The sequence below is a fragment of the Acinonyx jubatus genome, chromosome B1 (genome assembly GCF_027475565.1).
Source record: "Acinonyx jubatus isolate Ajub_Pintada_27869175 chromosome B1, VMU_Ajub_asm_v1.0, whole genome shotgun sequence".
Taxonomy (NCBI): Eukaryota; Metazoa; Chordata; class Mammalia; order Carnivora; family Felidae; genus Acinonyx; species Acinonyx jubatus.
The window spans coordinates 25220780-25236826 of record NC_069382.1 but is presented as its reverse complement, the minus strand read 5'-3'; the positions used below and the strand labels follow the sequence as shown (position 1 = coordinate 25236826).

Below are 16047 nucleotides of genomic sequence, written 5' to 3'. Positions count from 1 at the left end.
CTCGCGTACACACATCAAAAGTCAAATATATTAACACTCGCCTGCAGGAGTGAAAAGTAGCCCTTGTCAGAGGCATTCAGACAGTTTTAAAAATCATTCCTTTTACAACAGATTCAAAATGGGATTCTTTCTACTTTACTTTTAGGTGAAGCACCCATATTCATTTCCTGGGGCTACAGTAACAAATGAGCCCAACCTGGGTGGCTTAAAACAACTGAAATACCTTCTCTCACAGCTCTGGATGCAGTAAGTGGCAAGCAGTATCATGGGGCTGAAATCAAGGCATCCGGAGGGCTGCGCTCCCTGAGAAGGTTCTAGAAGGTTTGGACACCAGTCCAAACGGGAGGGCGGGAGGGTTCTTGCCTCCTCTGGCTTCTGGTGGCTGCTGGCATTCCTTGGCTTGTGACCACCGCTCTCTCTTAACTCTATCTTCCTGCTTATGTTACCTCCTCATCTTCTACGTGTCAAGTCTCCTTCTGACTTCCTCATAAAGACACTTATGATTGCACTAAGAGCTCACCTGGACAATCCGAGATAACCTCAAGATTCTTAGTTTACCATGTCTTTTGGCATCTAAGGTAATAGTCACCCGATATCTTTGGGGGATGTTTTCCAGCAACAAAAGGCCAAGAATGAATTGCTACGTGCTAGGCCAATGCAGGACTCAAAAACCATCCAGATGAGGGCGTGGGGGATGGGGGTAGGGGGTCAAACACCCAACACCATCACCCACCTTGAATCACCCACCTAGATAAACAGAGGTGGATGCTGAACAGCGCCAACAGGATGCTGCTCATTTTCCCCCACCCCCGAGGAGGAAGACAGAGAAATTTCCCCTTCTCTAGGCCGTGGAAAGTGCTGCCAAGAACACAGTGGAGCACGGTGAGAGTTTTAGCTTGACTGCACCCGCCTTGAGTGTGCACCTGCACTGGGCTGTGCAGGAGGCGCCGGGGGACAGAGCACAGGAACTAAAGTCAGTGCTGCTCATGGCCGCATCGGGCTTTGGAAGACCCGGCCCCACATGGCTTCCAGGAGGGGCACCAGGATCCAGCAGAGGGACCCACATGCAGAGGCCCCAAGACTGAGGAGGGAATTATCATAAGGAGCTTGCTGGAGAATGGCACAACCCGAAAGTGCCCCAGAAAGGAGCACAACTGGTCAACTGTCAGAGCCCACATCCAATCCACTATGATTACATCTGTGCCCCTCCAGAAAGACCTCTGGCTCCTTCTCACACATCCCTTGGCCCAGCTCCAGCCTCAGAGAAACTAAAAGCAGTTCAATGAGGCAGTAATAGGAGGGAAAATCCTATTGTTGGACCTTGAACCCAAGGCAGGCACAAAATGGGAGAAGGAAAGCTTTAACTTTGACGTCTTCTGTTTGGATGTCTATGCTGGCCTGGTTATTTTAATTACTGAAATGCTTAATTTTCAAAGTGAGACACATTTGGGGACTTAGAGAACCCAGAGGGCTCTTTATTACCAGCAGTGATGAAGTCATTGGACCTGCCCAAGTCTTTCCCCAGCAGCAGGGAACAAACCAGCCCACAGAATTAGTAAATGGATTCAAACACACCAGGGTGAAAATAAAGTGGTTTTCTGCATGCACCTCATTAAGGCTAGCTAGCCCATTCACTGTGATGTCTGGATTTCTTTTTATCCTTTGGTCTCTTTTTATTATTTAGAGCAAAGAGTTGGATTTCGCCCATGTTCCTAAGCCTCAAGGGAAGGCCACAAAGGGCACATGTGCCAACTAGAGCTGCCCAGGTCTTTCTGTTTTCGAAAATGAACTGCACAAATCACCTTCACAATGTATGTCCTTAAGCTGTGAATTGCAAGGATTTCTGGGTCAGTGGGGAGTGCCTGCATTTCTACAATTAGCTGAACCAGTAACCTCACTAACTTGAAGAGCTACAGTTCACTTGGCTTCCAAAGGCCATCCTCATGGGCTCATTTCAGTGTCGATACAGCATTGGTATCCAGTCTGGGAAGACAGTTCACTGTTTTACTCATTCTTCCAGTGCCTGGGAATCCCCATGCCTTTTATCACCCTTTGTGACTACCACAAATGTGGTCATCTCTGCATTTATCTGCTCCTAATGTTAAGTGGCCTTAACAGTTGCAGCAGATAAAGAAGGGCCAGGATGGAATAAAAGCGTTTTAGACCAGGCTTCCCTCTTCTATTTCTCTTCTTTGTAGACTCAGGCAGTGAACTTGAAATCTGAATCAGGGTGATAAATGGAATCATGGTTTCCCATAATCTCTGGTGGACCAGAGAGCATCATCCTTCCTAGTTACAGATGGTGTCCTCAATACGGGCCAGAACACAATACGGAAACATGCAAAAGGCACCAGGTTAGAAGTCAGGAAGCCTGTGATGTGCTCCCAGCCCAGGAATTTATTGTTTGCATACCATTCTTCATCTGTGCAATGGGCATTCGACGGCCTCATGACCTGTCCAACCAGGCTGAGAAAAGCCAATGAATCAAGGACTGGGAAAGTGCCAATACCCAATTTCAGCAGCATGAAAATAACCAATTGTCTGTCCTTCTAACAGAGGCGGTGATGAAGAGCTCAGACTCCTCCGTGAGGATGATGATTGATCACTGATTTAACTCCACTCCTATTTGTTTCCCCGGAAGAACGAGGGGACAGCATTAAATCACTAGGACAAATAGACTGGACAGAAGATCCTATAACAAATCCACACATATGGGAATGGATATGTGCGTGTGTGTGTTATATTCTTAAAAAGGAGAAGCACAAATGATAACTCACTGGGCATATTCTAGCAGATGCATGCTAAGTCAACAGCAAGGGAAGCTGGAAAACAATTCAGTTTGCATCCAGAACCATGAGAAGCCTCAGGAATTGGCAGCACAGTTACCTTCAGAAGTGAGGATGAATGAGGGGCCAAAAAGGGAGCAGTTGGTTAAAAGTCTATTTACAAAGCAGTGAGGTGCACAGTCCTCCTGCCAACCCTGTACAGGTTTCCCACCCCTCCCCCTGGAGATTGGAGGCTGATTCTCTAGGGAAGACAAAACAGAATCTACAGATCAGTGATCTCCAGACCAGCTGAGGGCAAGAGTACTTGGTTGAAAACAGGGGGATTAACTGAAATATCCTCACCCTTCTTCCCTACTTCGAAAGTGCCGGAATCCAGGGTAACACTCTTCAGAGAGAAGACTAGAAGATCCTTCTCTGGGGAATGTGAGCATCCTGAGAGAAAAGATCCAAAGACACTGACCTTGGAGTTTCCTGCGGAAATGCACAGTGAAGCCAGCTAGATGCCCCTATGTGCATGTTTCAGATTTCTTTGACACCTAGGAGCAGACAGCCAAGGGCCACATGACATCTGAGGCAAGTCTCAGATATGAAAAGCCGATTCCAGAAAAGATAAATAGAAAAAAGCAACTTGGAGTAAACAGATACTATGCAAAGATATGAGAATTACTCCCTGTCCTTGTCAAAAACAAACAACAAAGAAATTTATCTTTATCATTCCCAGAGAGATAACAACAGATATTACAACTCAGAAACAAGCATGGAGTTGTTTAAAAAAGGAAAGCATAACCATGTAGCAAACGTACTACACAGCTCAGCTGAAAACAGCATTTACATAATCCACATAATGCAATCTGCTGTGATATAATCAAAAGAATGGTGCAGTTATATATAAATGAGCAGTGATGGGTGGTAAAATCTATGCCATCGTCTTCCATGTGGGAAGATCAGAGCTAATGCTTAAAACTGCAAAAAGCAAAAGTACCCTTATAAACAATACTGGTGAGAGACATACACATATATATGAAAAGAAAAAGTAAGACCACTGAAAGTGATAGCCTTGAGAAGAGGAAATTGGACAGCTGGGGGGTGGCACTAGAGGACTGATAGAATGGTATTTTGGCTAATGAGCTCTGAGAATTATTTGATTCTTGAAACCATGTGTGTTTCATATGAAACCCAAATCGTAAAAGAGCTTAGGCTCTGGAATCAGGCTGTCTGATTAGTAACTGGTTCTCATCCTTGGCTCCCTATAGGTCATTGGGAAGTCTATGTAACCTTTGAGTGCCTGAGCTATCTCCTCACCTGTCCAGCTGGGATCATGGAATTTTTGGAGGATGTAATGGGATAATGCATATAAGGCATGGAGCATGGACCCTGGCACATAGTATGTGCTCAGTAAATGCTGCCTAGTGTTTTTATCATTGTTTTCCCACCCTCAGGGATCTGACTGAATTGGCCTGGGGCACAGCCTAGATACAGGGGTTTGAAAAGCTACCCAGGTGATTCTAACACATGAAGGAAAACCAGCAGTCTACAGCCTAGAGAAGTGATGGGGAATATAACTACTGCTAAAAAAAAAAAAAAAAAAAAAAAATGATTCCTGCATGTTTCATTGTCTGTCATCCCACTTGAGTCCTACAGCATCCAGACGATAAAGATATGGAATGTTAGCACCCCAGTGATTTTCATTTTTCAAAAGAGTAAAAGTTGATAGAAATGTTGACTATACACAGAAGTTTTCTAAGTCGAACCCCACTTGCTCACTGAATTAGATTTGACTTCAAACATAAGTTTTCATAGGAAAATGCTGACCCTAAGACGATACTAAGACTCAGGCTTCAGAATGTAGCAAAAACTTTAAGAGCACACAATGTAAGCATAAAAATATTATGAAAAATATTAGCAAGCTCTGAGTTTTTTTTAATATTTTTTTTAACGTTTATTTATTTTTGAGACAGAGAGAGACAGAGCATGAACGGGGGAGGGTCAGAGAGAGGGAGACACAGAATCCGAAACAGGCTCCAGGCTCTGAGCTGTCAGCACAGAGCCTGACGTGGGGCTCGAACTCACGGACCGCGAGATCATGACCCGAGCCGAAGTCGGCCACCCAACCGACTGAGCCACCCAGGCGCCCCAGCAAGCTCTAAGTTTTTGGAAGGTTCAACTACTGGCATCTTCAGAACACTTACGTCGAACCAACATCAAAAGCTTGGGAAAAAAGTCAATTTATTTCATCTTTAGAGATTTACAGTTCAGCCTCAAATTTCCAACATAACACAAAGTAGCTTAAGCAGAAGAGGGAGTTTGTAGGCTCGGGTAGCTGGGAGGACCCAAAGGGCGGTCAGCAGAATGAAAGGATGGGCAGAGGGAACCAGCACTTTAGGGGCCAGCATCGGAAGTCACGGTGCTCCTCACATTCCAGGGCTCCCCGGATGTGCAATGGAAACAACCATACAAAACTAAGAGATTTAAACAGCATGCAAAAATAAAAAGATGTCCACCTCAGAGGATAAACATTTGTTCAAGAGCAGTGAGGAGGCCAGTGAGATCCAAAGATGAGGGGGACAGCAGGTTATAGGGTAAACTATTGTGGGACTTTGGCTTTACTCTAAGTGACATGGGGTTCCTTTGAAGGATTCAGAGGAGTGACAGAATATAATTAATGCTTCAAAACTTTGTGCAAGCAAACAACCAAATGACCCCTTTGTTGTATGCAAAAGTGAATGTGGACGAGCAAAACAGGAACAGGAGGCTAAGAGGCTAGCAGGTAGGAGGTTACTACTTTTCAGGGGAGACACTATGCTGGTTGGACTTAAGGTTGTCATAGCAGAAATGATGAGATGTCATCATGTCACCAGGATCTGGTTCTTTTTCAAAGGTGGGGGTTAAAGGACTCACCATAGATTTCACTGGGCTGCAAGGACAGCGAGACATGGTTGATTTCATGCTACCAGGACTCTCTCGCTCCCCATGAATCCTCATGAATGCATCGATCCATCTTTCACCTCTGTCTGTCCTTGGCTTCATTCTAATTCTCTACACGGCAGGCAATGACATGGTGTCCAAGAGCCCGAAATTCATACCCTCCCAGCTAGCAACCATAGGAGCATCTGTATACATCAGACCTCAATAAGGTCCTATTTGGGTCATGGGCCTAACCCTTGGATCAATCACTGTTGTCAGGAAGATGCATTCAATGATTGTCCAGACCTAGAATACACACTCACCCCCATGAGTGCTTACCCCCAGGGCCGTGTTTCTGGAATTGGAAAGTCAGGAAAAGCTCTCCAGGCATGCAAACGGTCTAACCCATGTTCCCCACCCCAGTGAAAACCAACTTGTTTCCCCTTTGAGATTTCTCTTCTTCCCCAGTCGCTGGTCTCTCCCTTTCTGCGAAACTCAGAACAGCTTTCAACATGGGGCACTCACCTCAAAAGGGATATTGTCCTTTCATTATCTAATGGTAAGAAATCAAATTAAAAGTCCCAGTAATTTTAAATCTGGCCTCAGGATCCAGCTTAGTCTGTCACTCAAAAGCAGGTGGAATAGGGAGGGGAAGAGAGAGAATTTCGAATTGCCAGAAAGATCCTCCAGCCCCCATGAGCCTAACTGTTGAAAGAGTCTCTCAAATACTTTCACAAAAAGATGCCCAGAGAAGCATTTCTAGTCAGTTCTCTGAGAGTCCTGACATGTTTTAGAGCAAGATATGCCTGCATTTTTCACCTTACCTAGGCTTTACCTTAACTCTTTGTCAACTAAGAATTCTTGGCTACAAACCAGCTCTACCCCTAACATTTGTGAGTTTTGGAAAACCTCTGCTGAAGAACTGAGGAAATAGTCCATAGTCTGAAAATAAGTAAATGATTTGGCCATTCGGGATCTTGAAGGGTGTGTTTTCAAAATGGCAGGGGGCCCCGTGTGCTGTGGCACGGGCTGCCAGTCCAAATTAACATTCAGGGACTGCTGCGATGAGTCCGATCATCGATCCCACTGAGGCTGCCATCTTTATCCTTCCTTCTGGAACACCTGCTCCCACAGTCACTGAGAAAGACTGATCTCTGTTGACAGTTTTCCCTACCCCAAACACCCCCGGGCTGTTTATGGTAAATAGCGCACACTAGTGAGGTTTTATTGATCTCTCTTTCCCAGACACCCCACCATCTCCTCCCACCCCACTCTGATTTTTGTTCGTCTGCCACCTGGAAGCAGCAAATGCTGCTCCTCTTGCTTTTCTGCATACCAGAGGCAACGATAATATTTACAGTGGCGGCGAAAGGCCCTTCCTGCTGTCTTCACAGCTCTGGAGCTCAACTGTGGTGAGACCCAGGGAGAGCCAAATGCAGAGAAAGGGCTCCTTCCCTCTGCTTGCCTAGAGAGGTGTTCACTTCCGGCCTAAACTCCAGATGTGACTCTGTATAGAAGCCCCTCCCTTGACCATCTGGGGCAATGGTAACCAGGGACTTCCCAGAAGTTTCCAAAAATGAAAGGGCCCCTCTAGGTGTTCAAGAAAAGGTTACATTTCCTTTTGGAAGAGAGTTACAGAAGAGAGGAACACACCTGGTTGAATTTGATGAGTTGCCTTCAAACAGATTTCATGTGCCCCAGAGGAAACAAAGACAACCATTAAGGTATAGGAATAAAATAATACTAATTAATTAATCAATGTAATTTTGTATATATTTTTACTTTTTAAATCTTTTTTAAGTTTATTTATTTACTTTGAAAGAGAGAGCGAGCAAGAGCGAGCTGGGAGTGGCAGAGAGAGAGAAAGAGAATCCCAAGCAGGCTCCACACTGCCAGCATGGAGCCCAATGCAGGGCTCAAACTCACCAATTGTGAGATCATGACCTGGGCCAAAATCTAGAATTGGGTGCTTAATCGACTGAGCCACCCAGGTACCCCTGTATATATTTTTAAATAAATACACTAGTATAGAAGTATAATTATGTCATTTAAAAATGAACACGTAATTTGAGGCTACATGCTCAAATTGTTACTGCTTTGGGTAAATGTTCAAAATAGTTTGAAAACCATTGAACTAGGAGATACTCATTTTCTTTTCTGACACTGAAATTCTATGGTTCTGTGATTTTATGTCTTAGAACAAAGTCTGCCATGACAGACCTGATAGGCGGAGGTGAAACAGACAACTGGCCTCCCAGTGGCAGCCAGATTCTAGTAGAATTTGTGCCACCTGGGCCTTTTTGCTCCCTCCCCACTCCTCACCTCTAACGCCACAGAAGGAGGTGAGGGAGGTTACAGGCACAGGGCAGAGGATGGGCGTCCTTGCTGCCCACCCAGGGCTCCCTTCCTTCTGGGGGTACAGCTGCACCAAGTATTGAGAACAGGTTGCACCTGACAAAAAAAAATGATGGCTTCTGTCTTTCGAGACGTGCCACATAGGTGGTACCATTTTATTCTAGTTCTGTTTAGGTTTTTGGCTGCACACTGGCCACATCACCCCTAGCTTCAAACCAGAAGGGCCTGTCTATTGATCTTCTGGCCCAACTCTGACCACATGGTAGTTTCTCATTTGGGGATTAAGATATGATTTTTCTCAACCTTCCACATATCGTTACTCCTTTCCCATTCAACTTTTCTCATTTGCTTTTCTATCATTTTCCTTCTTTCTATTACTTAATTTCACTTTCCTCTTCTTTCCGAGGATCTGTGGCCTGCTCATGGCCAGCTCCCTTTAGGCAGTACAAACGTCATTCCATTTGGTAACCATTTTTTGGTCTTATTTATTTATTTTGAGACTGAGAGAGAACAAGTGGAAGAGGGGTGGGGGGAGGGGGGAGAGAGAATCCCAAGCAGGCTCTGCACTGTCCATCAGAACCTGATGCGGGGCTCAAACTCATGAACCGTGAGATCATGACCTGAGCCCAAATCAAGAGTCTGACACTTAACCGACTGAGCCTCCCAGGCACCCCACATTTGATAATCATTTTGTAAAGATCATGTATGGAGTCTGAACCTTCTCTTCAGTTGTACCACATCCCTTAAGCACATCTAAACCCTCCTCCAAACACTTCCTGTCTGGAAAACTATGATTTATTTAAAAAAAAAAAAACACAGCTTAGATGTCATCTCTTCCAGAAGCCTTCTCTGGTTCCTTATACACCATCCACACAAGCTAATCAATCCCTTCCTTGCACTTTCTACAAATACTTTATTTTTTATTAACATATAACTGATATATAACATTGTTTTAGTTCCAAGTATAGAGATGAGATTTCATACTTGTATGTATTGCACAATGATCACCATAATACATTTAGTTGACATCCATCACCATACAAAGTCAGAAAATTTTCTTCCTGGTGAGCCCTTTTGAGAGCTACTCTCTTAGCAACTTTCAAACACACAATACATATTATTAACTGTAGTCACCATGCTGTACATTGCATCCCCAGGACTTGTTTCACAACTGGAAGCCTGTGCCTTTTGACCCCTTCTGCACACTCTTCATTCACAGCACCAATAACCCTTGGTTGCACCAGTATATTTACATGTCCATCTCACTTGCTGGTTTGTAAACTCGTCCAAGGCCAAGGCTGAAACGCTACCCATAGCTCCTAGCACAGTGCCTGGTGCAAATCAGATTCCTAATAAATGCAGTGAAGGAAGGAAGGATATCTGAAGTCAACTACTCTTGGCCTCCCCATTAACTCCCTAGAATGTGGCCAACTGCAAAAGTAACAATAACAAAGCTAATATTTATTGTATGCTTTCATTTGCTTTCAGTGAGAAACCAATTAAATATGTAAGTGGTGGAGTAGAGACTGCCAGACCAATTATACACTCTGTTAACTAAGAAGCAAACTCCTTTTTCCTACATACCTTGAAAAAGCATGTTCCAGACTAAATGACAGTATCCTACTTGTTTGGTTGTAACGGCCACGTTATTTCTTGGGTTCTTTTCTATCTTTTAATCACAGTGTATACACGATTATTCCTGGACTTCATGGATTTAAATTTTGCACCAGGAACAGTGACATCTCTTGTTCCTGGAAATTTACTGGAAACTTTTCAGTTCTCAAAAGGCTGAATCTAGCTGAAACACAACTTTATTTATTAAAAAAAATTTTTTTTAACATTTATTTATTTTTGAGAGAAAGAGAGAGACAGAGCGTGAGCTGGGGAGGGGCAGAGAGAGAGAGGGAGACACAGAATCCAAACCAGGCTCCAGGTTCTGAGCTGTCAGCACAGAGCCCAATGCAGGGCTTAAACCCATGAACCACAAGATCATGACCTGACCCGAAGTTGGACACTTAACTGACTGTGAGCCACCCAGGTGCCCCTGAACCACAACTTTACATGAATACGGTTTTCTTCTTTTTCTTCTCCAACAGGGAATATTATTTTTTTATAAAAGGTGCAGCAAATTGAAAAAAGCAAACAAATGCAATTTACTAATTTTGATGACTAACTTCTCCATCGGATTCCTCATCCACAGCCAGGACAAATCATGTATTTTTTTCATATATCTTTTGCATTTGGTGCTCGTTTACATTCTGTATGTCTCTCCCTCCCTCCTTCTCTCTCTCACACACACAACATACACATACACACACACATACCTGAAGCCCTGTAGCTTTAATTCCTAGGCCATGAAAACTTTTGCACATGTGAGTGCTCCCTCCTCTCTTAGCCTTACAACTAAGTCAGCCCTTACTACCCAAAGCTCACCACTGGCAGCTGCTCAGAGACCAACAGAACCCGAAACAGTAATGCACCCCTGAGGGGCTCTGCCCAAGCGTGCCTGTCCCTAGTTTCCACTCCCAGACTGACACGCCCATCCCAGCAATGTGCTATGAAGAAAAATTCTCTCACAAGGCATGGCAATCCCACGCTGTCCTCTAACTTCAAAAAATACATTTTCCCCTCTCTGGTCGATGCTACAATCACGGTCTCAGGAAACTGATAATTGAACTGATATTTGATCTGAGTGCTAAGATTGTCAGCTACCTGAAAACCGTGATCCTGGGTGACTCAGAGCCTCTTTGGATCATCGTGAAACTGACCAAAATTACATTTCCCCCTCTTTCTCGTTCTCTCTCTGATCTGCCCACTCTCCTATTCTCTCTGCTTCTATATAAGGTCATTGTGAGGACAGACATGATAATGTTTGTGAACTGCCCTGAATTCCTACAAAGGAGGTTTATAAACTCAAAACACTATTGCTTTTCAAGATGTTATTTTTAGTGATCTGCAAACACTGTTAACATATCTTTAGAGATAAAAGGAGTCCTGTGGAGGGATGGTGGTGATGGTCACACAGCAATGGTGAACGTACTTAGTCCACTGCACTGTTCACAGAGGTTTCGATGGTAAATTTTATGTTATGGGCATTTCCCTACAATTCAAAAAATTAATATGCAAACAAAGAGTCCACAACAAAAACAAAAAACCTTTATACTATCTGACTGTTTAGAAAGCAGGTTTCCTGGCATCCAGCCCCTAGGCACCCCGTGTTTTGCCTATTTGCATCTCCTTGCCCTCTGATCTGTTGTCAAAACCTCACAGAGGCTGAGAGAGGGCTAAAGCTGGAAAGGCTGCAGATGGGTGGCCCTCCTCACCCCTCCCTCCCACATTACGGATGAGGAATGAGGCTCATCTGAACGAAACCGTCAACTACAATTTAAGGTTCCTAATTTCGGGTCCAAATTTGTTTTTCTGGAAGAAAGTGGGACATCACTCTGTGTATCATCGGTAGCAACACCCCCTACTACTAGTAACGATCACGGTACAAATCTGCAACCTCCTTCATCACACCAATCTTGCTGGCCTTGGGAAGGGTGACAGGGAGCTGTGCCCAGCATGCTGAGACACCCTGCCATCACACTGGCCTCCTCCACCAGCACACCCCTAAGGCTGCTGCTCTAGGGGTGACAGGCCCAAGGGGGCCACACGCTGGGGTGAGTCTGATTTCTGGCCACCTGTCCCTTGGGTTTTAGGTGACCAGCTTTTAATCCAGTACCATCGCAGATAACTGAACACCAGATCTCACCAGAAAATGGACATTTTACACCTGCGTTATAAAGTCATCAAGGGGCTTTAGGAGAGGCTGACTTAACCTTAGATACCTTGGCTGAGTTAGGCCACAGTAACTGAACCTGCACCTTTCGAAAGAGCTCTCTCTGGAAACAGGTCTGCTGCACACAGAGTGTGATCACCAGGCAGGGCCCATCCTGGGAGAGGAAACACAGCTGCACTAGTAGCAGAGAGACGTTTAGAAGAGTGGGAAGGGTCCTTAGCGACCCAGTCCAACCCCCCTCATTTCATAGATAAGGATCTGAGGACTGAGGCAGGTAGGGTGCACTCAGCGACCTGTCCAAGGCTGCTGGCCAGTCAGCTCTGTCTGGGAGTCGAAGGCGAGCATTTTTACCAGCTGGGATCCAGCGCTCTTCCCGCCACACTATTCCACCCGTGGTGAGGGAGGCAGAAAGGTGTGCACAGGCTTTGGAGCCAGGCCAGCCACACATCCCTCCCCTCTCTCCCTCAACTGTAAGGTTTGGCCAAGTCACCCTCCTTGTGCCTCAGTCTCCACTATAAAATGGGCACACTCATTCCCATCTTTAAAGATGGACACGAGGGTTAAATCAAACGATGTGAGTGAAGTGCCACCAGTTTCTGGCACAGTACGTGCCCCTCGATGGTAGTAGCTAGTATTTATTCCCTTACAACTGCCCCCCATCCATGGGGGATATGTCCCAACACCCCCAGCGGATGGCTGAAACCAGGGATAATACCAAACCCTCTATATACTCTTTTTCACATACATACATACCTATGATAAAGCTTCATTTACAAATTAGACACAGTAAGAGAACAACAATAACTAATCATAAAATTGTACAAATTATTGCACTGCACTCACCCTCCTTCTTGCGAGGCCTCCCGAGGATGACACGCCCGCGTGAGGAGAAGAAGCGAGGAGAACGACTTCAGCGTCGTAACACTAGGTGGGCGGCTCCCGACGTTATGACGTTATGGCGTTACGGCGTTACGGCGTTATGGCGTTTTGACGTTATGACGCTGACGTTGACGCTGCAGCGTCAGAAGGAGGAGAATTTGCCTCTGGCCGGCGGTGGCCGGCAGGTAACGGAGACGTGGAAGGCAAAACCGCCGACTGGGAAGGGGGAACTACTGCCCTTGGGCCACCACGGCTTTCTGAGCATAATGGGCGTCCTCCAGGGCAGGATTCCAAATGCACCGTGGGTCCTGCTTGTTGGACTGGGGCACGTCCAGAGCCAAGAGCGAGGGCTCCAATTTGGAATGGAGGAGCGCATGGAAGGAAGGCTGCCCCGGCCAGCTGGGGTGCCAGCAGGTCTGAGGGACTCTATGCAGCTGGCTGACATGTCCCGGATACCATGTTCCTGACACGTAATGGTAATTAGATTCCATATATCTAATTGTAATTAGATGACTTCCACAAAATTCAACAAGGGCGGCAAAGAATAAAGCCCTTACGCTTCCAGGTTGGAAAAAGAGAGGCTGCTCCCCATGAGTAGGCTTGAGGGAACCGGCAGATTAGTGTGGGAGGTGCCGTCCAAGCACATGTAGAGGAGGGTCCACGGGGCTTTATTTCTTGGCTCTGGGGGGACACACAAAGAATGCTAATGGCTTAGCTGTCTCAGGACATGATAACATAGGATCCACCCAGCCCAGTGGTCCTCGAAGTATGGTTCTCCAACCAGCAGTACCTGGGAGCTTGTTAGATGCAGACTCTTCGGGCCCCATCTTGAACCTACTGAATCAGAAAACTCTGAGGATGGGCTCCAGCAAACTATTTACCAAACCCTCCAGGTGATTCTTAGACATCTACAATTTGAGCACCACTGACCTAAGCCATTTCTCCTGATTTCCTGGTTGATCGCCCAGTGGCTATCAATCTTGGGTGCACAGAAGCCGCCCGGTGCCGAGTCTACAACTCACGGCAGTTAAATCAGAATCTCTGGGATCGGACCCAGGCACCAGCTTTTTTTAAGACTCCTCAGGTAATTTCAATGTGCAGCCGAGCTTGAGACCCACTGATTTGGAGCAAGAATTTGAATGAAGCAGTTAAGTCATTCATACCATTTGTGTGAATGCAATAGTGCCTGAGAATCAATTCAGAATGCGAGGGGGTGGGGGTGGGGGGGCACCACCATTTCTGTTGCTCAGTCTTCGTGTTTGTTTTTCCCACTACTACTTCCTCAACTGTCCACTGCAGGTTCTGGATCCCCAAGAGAAGTTCTGAATACATTTGTTCCTCCTACCCATTCACCCACCTCGACTACTATTGAATTAACGTTATTGAATTCACTGGCTAGTGTTAAGATCCAAGAGGAAGCTCTATTTGTTCTCTTGGAATCCACCAGTGAATTTCCAAATTAAAGGCAATTATTTTTTAGTTTCCATCATATATGTGTCTCTTATGTGTCAGGTTTTGTCTGTAGTGTTCTTGTTAGGTTTATGTATTTTATTCAGCTTTCGGTTCAGATCAGCACCAAAGTAGGCTCATAAAATCCTAGCTGGTTTAGGTTTTGTTTGGCCTTATGAAACATGCAAGTGTTTCACCTGGAAGAAGACTTAACAGTGGAGACAGTAGGTGGGCCTTGCCAGTCTCATCTGCCGGGGCGGGGTGGGAAGGGGTGCGGTGGTGGACAGGAAAAGAGAATCTGTTGATTCCCCCAGTACTCTGTAAACTGGGTTACAAGAAAGGTGGTAAATAGCCATGGGACCAACACTTTCAGGTTCTAATAAAAATACTATGTTTAAAGATGGGGCCAATAGGATAGTATATCTAAGATGTCATCATAAAGGCTAGCCTTCTGGTTTTAGATTCAGACCAATTACTTGGAAGTTTTAGCCATCTTCCAAGTAGCTCAACATAGAAATGTTTACAGTTTGTGGAGTTAACAATTTTTAGTCTACTGATACAAATCACATGTTCCTTCTCAGAAGATTTCCTAGGGTAGCAACTTTCACAATGTCTCTAGGAGTTCTGAAGCTCCCTAAATTCTATTTAGGGAGAAATGGAGAGTAAATATACTTGTACATGTTTCTCTGCACACATCAGAATAAACCGTCACCCTGATCTCTCTGCAACTTTCCTGTATTAGCACTGAAAGTCCCATGTCCACTTTCCATTCTGAGCAAACTGGGATAACTGGTCACCCCACATATGCCCAGAGATGCTTGTTGAACATCTGCATCTTTATAAATCTTCCCCTCTGTTTGACTCATGCACTGCTTTATCTCAAACCATTATCACTTGGTGCTTAGACCACACACACACACACACACACACGCACGTGCTAAACACCCCCAGTTTCCTCCTCGCAATGCTATTGCAAATACATTCTTTTATTTTGCTTGAATTCTACTTCATGTTTTCCCCACTGCCATCACCACCCTATCTCTCCACAGGATGATTCCAAAAACATCTTGTTTTTTTTAATCAGACTGCCAGAACAAATGTAGAGAAGAAAGGAGAGTGATTCCCGTTGTTTCAGAGCTGAAACTAGATGAAAGACTACATCATAAAAGTTAGAGTGCCATTTTGTTCAATGAGATAAATCTTTATTGCTTATCCCTAAAGTGCCAGATACCGTGCTACACTGCACTCACAGTAAGACGAGTCCCCAATAGCAAACTAATAAATGAGACAAATGTGTCCCCTTCACTCAATAAGACTCACTGGCATCCTACATTTCCTCGTTCCTTGATTTTCCACTGGAGTGGGCACACACAGCTTAGGTTTTTGCCGTCCCTTATCTCGGGCTGCTAGCAGCAATTGACTGAATCCATTGCCAATTTGTTCTTTCTAATCTCAGTGCTGCTCCAGAATTATTATAATAAATTCAATTAATTTCTCATAGCGATTCCAAAATCTGTCCACACGGAAGCTCCTTCCCCCATCCATCATGCAGCACGGGGCTTTGTCGTCTGTCTACGTGAGATCAACGCTGTTTGGTGGGGTTCCAGCTAACATTCGCTTTCCTACATTAAGTTTTCCCGTGCTCATCGTGACCATTTTCTCTCACCCTGTTGCCTTAAATAAGAAAATATATTTTCTCCCCTCTGAGGCTCCTTCCTTCATCCTCTATCATGTCTTTAACTTGCTTCTTCAATCATTTCCCATCTGATGTGTTTTTGTCCTGCCCTTTGACTACTCTTCAGTGTGCAAATGTGCTTATATCACAATTACTCTTAAGAAAACGTTTTTTAAGTTTATTTATTTTGAAAGAGACAGAGGCAGCATAGGCAGAGG

General features: G+C 45.0%; 1 protein-coding gene and 1 long non-coding RNA gene across 4 annotated transcripts in view; one reads left to right on the top strand and one right to left on the bottom strand.

Annotated features, from left to right (window-relative positions):
* LOC113604661 (uncharacterized) overlaps nucleotides 1-12832 on the bottom strand; it is a 188407-nt gene extending 175575 nt beyond the window's left edge. For all 3 annotated transcript variants that reach the window (XR_008295892.1, XR_003426662.2, XR_008295893.1), the window contains exon 1: nucleotides 12670-12832. This is a non-coding gene — a long non-coding RNA (uncharacterized LOC113604661). The remainder of the gene's footprint in view (nucleotides 1-12669) is intronic.
* Nucleotides 12833-12915: 83 nt separating this feature from the next.
* The window catches only part of PRAG1 (PEAK1 related, kinase-activating pseudokinase 1), a 108981-nt gene continuing 105849 nt past the window's right edge, over nucleotides 12916-16047 (top strand). The window contains exon 1 of the mRNA XM_053216365.1: nucleotides 12916-13181. The gene's annotated coding sequence lies outside the window, so the exon portion shown is untranslated. The remainder of the gene's footprint in view (nucleotides 13182-16047) is intronic.